This window comes from Polypterus senegalus, chromosome 2, assembly GCF_016835505.1.
Source record: "Polypterus senegalus isolate Bchr_013 chromosome 2, ASM1683550v1, whole genome shotgun sequence".
NCBI lineage: Eukaryota > Metazoa > Chordata > Cladistia > Polypteriformes > Polypteridae > Polypterus > Polypterus senegalus.
In genome coordinates, this window is record NC_053155.1 from 38,425,153 (window position 1) to 38,438,021 (window position 12,869).

General features: G+C 40.9%; 1 pseudogene; it reads right to left on the minus strand.

Moving 5' to 3' along the window:
- Positions 1-5,840: 5,840 nt before the first annotated feature.
- LOC120524709 lies at positions 5,841-8,756 on the minus strand (annotated as a pseudogene).
- Positions 8,757-12,869: the final 4,113 nt, after the last annotated feature.

The following is a 12,869-nucleotide window of genomic DNA, read 5'->3' on the forward strand; positions in this document are numbered from 1 at the left end:
TGAGACGGAACTGTCATCTCTGTCTTGTCTTGGAGCACAGTTTAAACTTTTGACTAAAGGGTGTTATTTCATGTCTAGAGGGCTCTAATAATGTTAAAAAACATATTTAGAAGGTTGTAAACAGGTTTTCTATGGTCTAACTGTGAAAATATTCGATTTATAAATAAAGAATCCTACCTTGTGGAAATTCATTTATCGTGGTAGAGTCTGGAATGGATTAACCGCGATAAACGAGTGTTTACAGTAGTATGATTTTTGACTTCACCAATCTCCCTAAACTTCAATATATGATCTGCTGAATTTCACTGTGGTTCACTTTGCCTGCATCTGACATCTCCTTCTGAAATGTCCCTAAATCTATATAAGTACATGTGATAAAACTTTTAGTGGAGAAAATATTCATAATAAACAAAGAAGAGAAGGCATAAGCAGTTGTTACGTTATACCTGCTTGAAAGGAATTGGGATGAAGATATACATCTTTAGGACTCCATTAGACACACATATGGTGTATATGTAAGAATTCCATCTTGATGACACTTTTATCTAACCACATACGGACTGGATTAATTTCTCTCAGGAAGAAGATAGTGTAATTGAACTAGTGGAGCTGTGATTAAATGCACAGACTGAAATCAATAGTGTAATTGAACCAGTGGAGCTATGATTGAATGAATGGATTAAAATCAATCAGTGGATCAACGCAGAAGAATGTGAGAAAACAAATCAGTGCCTTCTTTTGGGTTGCTGGCCACATTCACTGTAGCAAACAGTGTTAATGAAGACATAAAGAAGAATACACAATGAGAAACTGTTCATGGCATAGATGAATATGTAACATAACATTGTCACAACCCACTTCAACTAATTCATGGTCAGAAGGGGGCTGATGCTTAAAAACAGGATCCAAAACTGGAATGAGCTCAAATCAAAGTGTAGACCTAACATATATTTAATCATACTCACACTTACAGGGTCCTAATTCACTAATTAGCCTAGTACACACATCTTTAACTGTTGAAATTATGTATAATTTATATTTTATTTTTGTTGTTATTTTTTAGATATTATTTTTCATGTCTTTTTCTATTGGTTTTATATGTGATGCTGTAATTATGTACTGTTGCTTTAAATGCAGTTATGTTCCTTGTTATTTGAGGATGGAGCTTCAGGAGGCGGGGCCACCCTGATGTCACCAGAAGTGAGCCCTCAGACTCAGACTATAAAAAGAAGGAGACAGCTCAGGAATGGGGATCACTTGCTGTTAAGACATTTTCTGTGAGTATTACTGTGGTTTTGTTGGATTTTCTATTATTTTTCATGTTGCTTAAGGATTCTGATTTCTAGACAACAATTTGGGAGTTTGTTTGCTTAGGGTTGAAATTTAGTAATTCCATTGTGCATCTTTCTGCTCCTTTGAGTTCTTCTTTGTATTTTGGTATTTTTTTATGATACATTTTTGATTTATAAAGATTCTTTGTTGCACTTTTTGTGCATAAGCTGGATGTTGACGATAACCCTACTCTTTGTGGGGTGTTTGCTTTATTTCAAGATACAGTATTTATAGTATTTTTGCGAACTCTCCATATTTGGGCCTGCTGCAGGTAAAGCCAGCAGGTGGCTTACGGGCTAGCTAAAGTTAAGTTTGCCTCTGCTTGGCAGACAAAGTAGGATTCTGGCCTCTTAGCTTGTTTTACAGGCACACCTATTTTGCTCTAGAGGAAACTGCAATCATAACATTAGGCTGTAAGATGAAAGCTAGAATATCCAGTGGAAACAAACCCTCATGAGAAGAACATTAAAACCATGTTTTTCCCACTAGATTAGATATCTTTGAAACTAGATCCATGATACAGGTGTGCTGTAGCACTGTGCCAAATGGGAATATGTACATTTACATTTATGAAACAGTTTATGCTAAAATTTGTTAAGATTGGCAACTTGTAATTTTAAAACTGAAGTAATAATATGTCAGGTAACATCTTTAGAGTTGGATAGGGATAGGTAAGGATGTGTTGCAAACAACATCGTGTTTTATAGCCCTCAATATTATGACTAATTATTAACAGATTTTTTTTTTTTAATTGTGATTTTTTTTAGGAGCATTTTTATTTTATGTGATTAGCATCTCCTGTGATTGCCATGTCTGTTTCTCCAAATGTTTTGACTTCTATGGGCAGATTTTGTTGATATTTGCTAAACATATCCTTAATGAATACTTGTCAAGAAAGTTCAGTTTTCATTAAGATGTCTTGAATCAAGAGCAGTGTACAAATGTTGAAATTTCTAAATTTTCCCCTGAAAAACTTCTGCAAATTTGCAAACTCATATATCATAAAACAGGCCTATTCAAATGGTGGCCTGCAAGCCAGATGTGGCCCAGAAGCAACCTCTGAGTGGTCCAGCCCATGGTCCCACCAGAAATGCAGAGAAAAACAAATTTTGCAAGCCTTCAGAAATTCTTACAGTAGTACGGAGATGAGTACAACACTCTGTGTAGCCTAGCAAAATTCAAGCAAAAATCAGTGGTTTGGCAGCAAGTTGGTCCACTGTTGCCCATCAGATGATATCTTTACACTGCATTGTGCATCAGAAGGTGCTGTGTGCAAACCTAAGCAGGAAGCTCAAAACGACAATGGGCAGCGTCATAACAACAATTAATTTTGTTCACTCCACATCACGAATCCAACACCACGTATTCCATGTGCTGCTGTCAAAAATGTCTGCTGAGCACCACAACCTACTTTATCACAATGATGTCAGGTGGCTGTCCAAAGGCAAACCACTGGAGCGTTTCTGTAATCTCAGAGAGGAGCTCACAACTTTCCACTACAGCAGCAATCAAAAAAAGGCAGCAACACACCTGAATCGCATACTGGGCAACAACTTCACGGCCGATGTCTGCTTTCTGAACAACATATTCAAACACCTGAAGGACCTAAATCTGGGAGTGCAAGACAAAATAGTCATTGAACTTGTGGAACAAATGTGCACATTCCAAGTCAAACCGGATCAATTACGCAATTGAGCACCTGAGCACAGGCCAAATGATGAATTTTCCAACACCCAGTAAATGCATTTTGTCCCCAGCACAAATCATGGATGTGATGACAGATTTCATTGCAAGGCTGAAAGAGAATTTTGCTGGTCAATTTGATGGATTTGCTCTGCCCACAGAGGTGATGGGTTTTGCCAGAGACCCATTCACTGTTGCAACAGAAGGTGATTTATCCACCAGAGCAAAGGAAGTGGTCCCCTCTATTGAGGAGGGGAAATTCATACTCGACCTTGTTGATATACAGTCATCCGTAACTATGGCAGAAGAGCTTTGCACTAACAGGCCTATGAAGTTTTGGACTGAAGTCAAAGTACATCAATTCCCTAATGTTACGAAAGTACCAATCATCATGCTCAGTATGTTTGGATCAACATATGCATGTGAATCAAGCTTTTCATACATGAACTCAATAAAAAACCAGCTCTCGTTGTACCCATACTGACAGTATTCTTCAGCAATGCTTTCAGTTTGCACTGATATCTTAAGAGCCAAAAGTCACTGCTCTCACTTGGAACAAAAAATTCCATTTCTGTCACTAAGAAAGTCAGCAGGGTAACTTTAGCCTACTATCTTATTTCTCCGAAAATAAGATTTTTTTCCGAAAATAAGCCCTAGCGTGATTTTCAGATTGCTCTGTAATATAAGCCCTACCCCAAAAATAAGCCCTAATCAAGATCGACAGCTGAAATGTAAAGCGCCTAAGGCTGGGTTTATACTTCACGCCATGCGATGCTCTGCCCGAAACATTCATTAAATTCCGAGGACACCTTGCCACAGTATCTCTGAAAAGGATGTTTAATAATTACATCCATTCCAGCAAGCATCAGGCGTAAGACAGAAGCAAAATGGACAGGGCATCAGCTCATCACAAGGTGAACACAAAAACACACATACGCTAATGTCATTTTAGCGTCACCAAATCCCCAAACCTTCATGTCTTTGGATGGAAAACACTGTGAAAACCCACCAAGAAAACACGCAAACTTTAGGACGTGACTCCCAGGGTGACAGCAACGCTAGCGCTCTGCCACAGTGCCAGCCCCATATGTGTAACTATTAACAGTATTCATTATTTAAACAAAGTTAACGATTTATCTGTAAAATGTAATTTACATACTTTAATGCATTTCACCATGAAAGTGATATCAAGTATAAATATAAGGATTCTAAATGTGCAGAGAGCTGGAATATCATAAATGTAATGTGTTCTGTGTGGCAATTGCTGCTTTCCACTGCTGTCAGGTCAGGAGGAAGCCCCAGAAGCAGGTAGCGATTAACAACTGGGTCGGTTTTAGGATGACATTTAGGACAGTCTGCTTTAATGATAAAGTAAATTACAAGGTTAGAGTGGACATTTTGAGGTTAAAGCCTAAATTTCCACTTTAATCACAAAATAGACATTTTTCACCATGTCCTTTATTTTTTTCTCTGTTGCTCAAATACGCCACCATACATTCTTACGGAAAGAAGAAAGAATTTGTGGCACAGAAGATGGTATGTGAGACTTTTAAAATGTTTTGTGTCACGTTGGGGAATATGTGACGCTTGAATATAAAAGCACCACAAATACGTTTGTATGTCGACATTTTGCTTCACCACATCAAATCATTCATCAAACATCTGGAGGATCCTAAAAGCGGTTGGAGTAGCAAGAAATTCAGGCTGGAATTCAGGGTTTGAATGTGGAGAGTTATGATGATATTCCAGAAGAAGATGACATAATTGTAATTTGATAAATGTATATTGTTGTATATGAATAAATATAAGACATCCCCAGAAAATAATACCTAGTGCATCTTTTGAAGTAAAAATGAATATAAGACCCGGTCTTATTTTCGGGGGAAATAAGGTACATATTGTGAAGACCTCTCGAATAAAATGCACATGAGATGCTTTTCTGGGGAAGTCTTCAAGATGCCGAATGACATTTTGATTTGGTGTGCCCTACCCACTGCCCATTGTCTGGGTCACAGGGACACCTCCAAAATAATAAAAAAGATCTCCTACTATGGCCTGTCTGCCTCTCGCCTGCCCTTTAACCACTTGCTCACTTCTCACCCTGATGTTGTCTTCTAAATTAGCTCCAATGCTTTTTCTCGCCAACCACACACCCTTACACTTTTATTTGCCTGGAAGCACTGTTAATTATCCCTGCCCCTGTCACTCAGCTTTCTCTAGTGAGGAGCCCTGAGCCCTCAGGAAGTGCTTTCCCCCAAGACTCCACCCACACTGCCTGTGCAGTAGTGAGACACGTCACAATATCCACATAATAGCCAAACATAATCACACATGCAGTACTTTAAAATGAATCCATGTTCTGTCAGTGGGCAGTAGACGTATTTGTGTGTGTTATTCACTGTTATCATGTTTTATGGGTTCATGCGCTGATAGCTTTGATATTTCTTTTTAATTCTGCTAAATGCACTTTGTGATGTACCTGGGTCATATATGACCACAATATTTATTTTATTTAAAAACTCAAACAAATGTTTCTATCAATACTGCAAATTATTTTGTTTTATGCACTCAGAGATGTACCTAGGTCAGCTATAACCAAAAACATTTTTTTTAAATTTCAAAAGTGGAAGAAAATTATTGTTACTACTTCAGATTATGTGCAGTTATAGCTTTTTTTATTATTTTTCCATGCATTTTTTGATGTGCCTTTGTCAGATGTGAACAAAGTTAAAAGGTAAACTATATAAGAAACATCACCTGGATTCACTACGACACATCATCAGTGATGTATCCTGAGTTCATCAGGTGTTTTGGGTCTCGCAACATCATACACCCTCGCTCAGGCGACCCAGGTAGGGTTGATCAATCCCCAACTTGTATCCCAGTAGTAATCCATGGATCAGCCCTCTTCATCCAAAGCCACCTTGAGGCTTTCTCTGCGGTTTCATTTACGGATTTAATGTCCCTCTTCTTGGCAGCTTCTTCTATGCCCAACCGTGTGAGGACTCTGCAGAGTGAGCGTCCTGCAAATCCTCTGCAGCCAATTTCTATGGGCTCATAGGGTACCCTCCAGCCTCTGTCCCTGCACTCTCCACCAGCTCCTGGTACTTGGCGCGTTTCCTCTCGCTAGCTTCCTTGATACGCTCTTCCCAGGGCACTGTAAGTTCCAGCATGATCAGCTGTTTTGAGACCTCAGATATAATGCTCATGCCTGGCCGGAGTGTTGTTGTTATAATTTGCTGCGAGAACTTTAGCTGGTTTCCCAAGTCAGCCTGCAGCTGCCAGTCAGAGGCTGTGTGGAAGAGGCCTGTTATTACTCCCATTGCCTGAGATTGCTCTCCCGCTTTAACGAAGGTAACTGCCTTCTTTGGGCCATGGAAGAGTTTGTTTGTCTTGATGGCTGCAGCCAAGCTTTCAGCAACTGCCTTGAACACCTTGTCATGGCGCCACCGATAGCGGCCGTCTGCCAGTGCCTTAAGGCAGCTGCTGAGTAGATGTTCTAGAGAGCCTCTTCCTGAACAAAGTGGGCAGGATGGTATCTCGCTCTTTCCCCAGACGTGGAGGTTTGCTGGGCTTGGCAAGGCATCGTAGACCGCCTGCACCAGGAACCCGACACGAAAGAAATCTCCCTGCATGATGTTCGACCAGGTGATCCTTCGCTGGAGAGTACTCTCAAAACCTTTTCCATGCACCCTGTTGCCAGAGTCCTACTGCCCTGCTCACTCTCTATTCCTCCACCCCTGCTCGTAGCTCTACCTGGAGTAGATGAATTGTCTCCTTGCCCTGGGCCTTGCCGACATGGGTCTTTGGGAACGTAGCCCAGACCTGCTCTACCTGTTGCCACGGTGCCCACCAGAGCCTTCTGTCTCATGTGTGACTCTGCCACCTCCACAGCCTTCTCCGCCCTCCATTTCCTGCCTGTCCTCACCTCAATGCCAGCTGCTGACACCTTACGATCCTTGGAGTGCCTGTACTGTAGGGGTTCTCTGCTGTGTGCTACCATGAATTCTTCTATGAGGCCGCTAGCTGCAGGATGTTCCTTGTTCCATACAGTGCTGCACTGTTGAGGCTACGTGGGAGTTCCAGCCACCTCCAAAGAAAGCTGCTGATCTTCTTTTCAAGGGACTCAACTGTTGAAAACGGGACTGCATATATCAGCAGAGGCCATAGGACCCGGGGCAGGATTTAGTGCTGATAGATCCAGGCTTTAAACCTACCAGGCAGGCCAGACCTATCAACCTTGGTGAGCCATGTCCCAAGCTCCTGGGTGGATTTCTGAATGGCAGCTGTGTCTTTCAGACTTGAGTCAAAGACTTTCCCCAAACTCTTAAATGGCTGCTCTGTGATGGATGGGATGACTGTTCCTGCGATAGCAAATCTGTACTTATCAGTCACCTTCCCCTTCTTTAGCACCATGGACCTTGACTTGGAAGGCTTAAAACTCATCCTTGCCCACGTGACGAGTCTCTCAAGTCCTTGTAGGATCCACCTGCTCCCTGGGACCAATGTTTTCGTGATGGTTAAATCATCCATATAGGCTCTTATCGGGGGCTGTCGTACACCCGACTTAGTCAGGGACCCTCTGTATTCTACCTCGGCTGCCTTGACCACCATATTCATGGCAAGGGCAAAAAGAATAACGGATGGTGCACCCTGTTATTATTCCCTTGCCAAGCTGATGCCAGTCGGATATTTCTGACCCAGAAGTGACCCTTATCCTGAAGTTGTTATAGTAATCCAGGATCAGATCCTTGATTTTCCTGGGAACATGGTGACGATGTACTGCGAGCTCAGCCATCTTGTGTGGTATAGACCCATAAGCATTGGCCAGGTCCAACCACAACACAGCAAGGTCGCTTCTGTTCTCATGAGCCTCTCTGATCAGCTCAGTTACCACACCTGTTGCTCCAGGCAGCCAGGGACTCCAGGAATCCCCCCCTTCTGGACAGAGGGGTCGATGTAGTTATTCTTGAGGAGGAATTCTTGTCAGTCTTTTGGATGCAATGCTGAAAAACACCTTTCCTTCTACACTCAGCAGGGAGATCATTCGGAACTGGTCGATATTCCTGGAATTCTTCTTTTTAGGGACCCAAACTCCCTCAGCACACCTCCACTTTCCCTTTTCGCCAGATCACCTTCAAGTTCTTCCATAGTTGCTGGAGAAGCGCAGGGCAGCGCTTATAGACAAAGTAGGGTACACCGCTCGGGCCTGGAATGGAAGCTGATCAAGCTGCCTTGATGACCTCCTCAACCTCCTTCAGACTTGGCTCACCCAGCTTGAATGCTGTTATTGGAAGGGCAGGGTTGAGAAGGGCTTTTTTGGCATCGAGATCTTGATCCCTCCTAGGATTGCTCAATGTGTCCTGGAGGAAGCATTTCACTTCCTCTGATGAACACTTAAGACGCCCACTGCGCTTATCCCCTAGCAGTTGTTTTGTAACACTAAAGGGATTGGCAATAAAGGCCGCCCGTCTCCTTGCTCTCTCTCTTCCCCGCCCCCTGTGCCACTCTGCCATGCGAAGGGTCAACAGCTTCTTCTGCAGGAAGTTTTGCAGTTCTGCCAATGCCTGCTTTTCCTCATCAGCAGCTGTCTTGTACTGCTTCTTGAGGGTTCGAAGCTCTTGCCGTATCTGATGTATGTTGAGGGCCCTGCGGTTCATAGTATATGAGGTGGACTTGGTCTTACCCTTCTCCATCTGACCAAACCTCTCAGAGGCAAAACTGACGATGATCGTGGTCATTGTTTGGAGTCGCCTGTTGACATCGCCTTTGGCTGTGGCTTGGATAATGTTGGACACATCCTGATCAAACTGCATTCAATCACTCCGTTTGCTGGCTGCCGAATTTTCTGCTGTGGAACTACTCTGCCAGAGTCCGAAGGCTCAGGTGCGTGGAGGGACTGGGCTCTTTTGGGTTGCCTCCTGGCCGGGCTCCTCCTGTGTCTCACCAAGTCCAAGATCTGTGCGTTGCACCTCCTTCTCCCACTCCAAACACTTCATTCTGACCTGATGGATTTTTAGGCCACATTGGTTCTTGCACAGCTTTCCGCACATGCATGTTGTACTCATAGTCTGTCCGTTCACATGGGTCGTCAACGCATATTTATATTACTTGTTTTTCATTACATTAATTTGTGTTGGTTTAAAATGTATTACTGTTTCCTGCTATGCGACCGCTGAAAATGTTCGGCCCAGCTAAATATCTTGATTTGAAAATCTGGCCCAACTGAATTTGTGATTGAATAGCCCTGTCATAAAACAAAGAAACATTCTGTTCAGCTGCAATTACAGATTGTTTTACTGTTTCAGATGTACCCTGAGAGAGGTAACTTTAGCTTCGTATTTTGTACATATTCCTTTTACTTGTCATATTGCACCTTTGATACACCAGCTTAGATCTCCTGCTGCTTAAGGTAATAAAAGTAAAAAAGGTCACTTATTTAGAAAGTATTATAAGAGAAAAATAATTATGTAAGTGTTACTGTGTAGGCAAAATGAGAACAAATATCTACCCAGAATTTACAGTATGTTACATTAAAAACAACTGCTTGGCTGCATTATCTCCACATTATCATGATTCAGTATTTCTCTGAATATAATTTATCTGCAAATTTCTGCACCTGCTATCCATCATTGTCTTAGGCAGCCAATAGTTTTACCTTGAGTTTTTAACTCTCCATGGGATTCCCCTTTTTAAAATATTATTTTCAACAAAAGTAACCTGCAAATAGTCATAGATCCTCCACAACCAGCAATTAACAATAAAAACTCAATCAATGCCAGTTTTATATTAATTCAAATGGAATTTGCTGTCTATGAAAACTTTTGAGTTGCCACAAGCCTATTTGGGCTATGTTTTTAATTACATGGAATTTTAAAGTGCTGTTACAAGCATGTATTTAAAGTAGTCCATTAACATAGTTGATTTGATTCTACTATTGTTGTTATTTTTGAATATGACTTACTGTTACAAAAAGTGATAACTAACTCTTTGATGAAGTATCAAAAAATTAAAATGATTCAGCTTTCAAATCAGTTAACAAAGCCATCTAACACACCTGAATATTACACCATCTGTGTATTTTCCAACTTGTTATGATAATGTGATGCAATAGAGTTGCTGTGAAAACTATACTGTTTTCTCTTAAGGTAAGAATTTCGATTTATGCACAAATCTGGTTTTGTTTCTCTGAATTTACTACGTAATATGCTTCAGTTTTGTTTTGTGGACTGATTATTTTTTAACATTGAGACGAGTCTTTTTAGGTGCTTTTACCCCTAATGTACAAAGCACCTATTTCGATAGCCTTTGTCTGTCTGCCCGCATGAAGAACTCGGCCCCCAATGTATGAGTTTTGTTGAAATATATCACACTTATTCTTCAAGGAAATTTGTCAAGACAGTCCGATCTTCATTGAGATATCTCAAACAGATCCAACTGTACACAATTTTAAAATTTCAGAATCTCCCATTGAAAAGCATTGGCAAATTTACAAACTCCTCTGCCTTTAAACAAGGAAATGTTCTGTGTGACTTCAACCATGAATTACTGTTTCAATTTGAAGCAGATAAGCCAATTTGAATATTTTACATACAGTATTTTCCACTATTTCACCTCTGAAGGATGACGATCACCAGTACAAGTTAATAATATACCAGCAGACTGTGTGTGTGGGTAGGTACATAGTTACTCATTGTTGTGAGTTGTTTGCGTGGCCTTGTGAGTATCATGAACTAGGAGTCACAAAGCACTAATAATAGTAATAGAGCAAACAACAAGTTTTTATAAATAAAAAGATTTGTTTTTGCCTGTAACAGCAAAAGTAAATCAAGGCAAACAAGTCCTTATACCGATATTCAAAGAATCATCAAAATACAAAGCATAGGGTTGAAAATCTAGAAATTCAATAAATTAAATAATCACAAGTCAACTCACAACTCCCATGCACAGTTAAAACGAACCACCAAAAACTGTGGGAGACTTTCCGACTTCCATCTGATTGGCAGATGGCAACACCTCTAGGAGGACTTCCCACAAAACACATGGAACATAACACAGGCAACTTATATGTATAAATAAAATATAAAAAACAAAGAATAATGCACAAAATCAACAAAAGTAATATTAACATAATTATCATAAATCAAAGAATCAGAAATTAACAAAAGGGACATAAAACAGGGTAGAAACCCTGGCTGAGGCATGACTGCGGTCTATCCTCTGTCAGCAAGTCCAGCATGGAAACTACTACATCAGCATGTTTCTGCTTTATAAAGTCCTTCGGATCATCTCAATCTCTGTCAGGATGGATGGAGACCATTAATGGCCAGGGGACTCATGTATAAACGGTGTGTACGCACAGAAATATTGCATAAGATCGTTTCCATGTTCAAATCGCAATGTATAAAAAGTAAACTTGGAGTAAAGCCATGCACATTTCCACGGTACCTCATACCCTCTCGTACGCAAGTTCTGCACTCGGTTTTGCAGACTGGCGGCACCCAGTGTCAAAGCAGTGCTACTGTTTCTGTGTGGTTTATGTTTCTTTTTCTGATCCACATCCCTGACACGGCTTTATAAATACACTGAAATTAACTGCATATTTTTTATTAGTTTAATGCATCTGATTGTAATTAACCAGTAACAATATAATGGTCTACAGAATGGTCAAACTATTCTAAATACCATAGCTGCTTTAGCGTTGTTACTCTCACTGCACCTTCTTCTTCTTTCAGCTGCTCCCATTAGGGGCTGCCACAGCGGTTCATCTTTTTCCATATTACAAACTGCACCACTCAGCGTATTTATATCACTGTATCTGAGTGGGGAATCAAAGATCTACAGAAGCTGAGAAAAAGAATTATTGGTATACAGCATCAAGCACACGCTGCCTCAGCCATGCTGTCTATTGAACTGCTTTCACACGGCAAACGTTTCAAAGCCTTTCCTGTAAGGACCTCGCGGTTCAGAAAGAGTTTCATTCCTAGAACTATAAACGCACTCAATCAAGTGCTCCTTGTAGAACTGTCTGTACTTATAAGCATAATTACCTCACTCTAAACTTGCGATACAGTTATAATATTGCACCACCTGAGGCACTTCATAAAGCGCTGTCACACACGCATGCTTTGGAAGCAGTCAACAAGTCCTCAGGTGAGCGAAATAACACATGATAAGGTTTTGTTTCATGATACTAATGCCTCTCTCTCTGACCTTGTAGACCTAAAGAAGATAATTAAACCAATTCTCAATGTAAACAATAATCCAGAGAATGAACCACCTACCACTTCCTCATTCATTTCACTTCTGGCTCCAGAAGATGACATCGCTTCCGGTCCCGCACTGATGACGTCACTTCCGGCTCATGACGATGACGTCACTTCCGCACCCTGAGAGATGATGTCACTTCCGTTCCATGATGATGACGTCACTTCTGGTCCTTCAGAGATGACGTCACTTCCGGTCCCCCTCTGATGACGTCACTTCCTCTTTCATCATTTCCTGCAGCCATTTTGTCTTCCCTATAAAAGTCACCCGGTTTTCTTATCAGTTGTCTGTTATTTGGATATTTTTTTCATTTAATTGGACCATTTCTTTGCTGTCAAGCAATATACGGGGCAATTCCCCAACACTTCTGAGTTGTTACTTGAATTATTTATTACAGCGCGTATTTACATATGATGACGATATCATTTTTAAGATAAAATGCAGCATATGTTTATTATATTATACAGATAAAACTTTAATTTCATTTAAATAATCTATACTGTCAATAATTAAACATGCCAGGACATGGCGCCTCAGCACTAGCTATTAGCTTGCGTTCACGGATTGTTCCTGCCTCGCGCTGTATT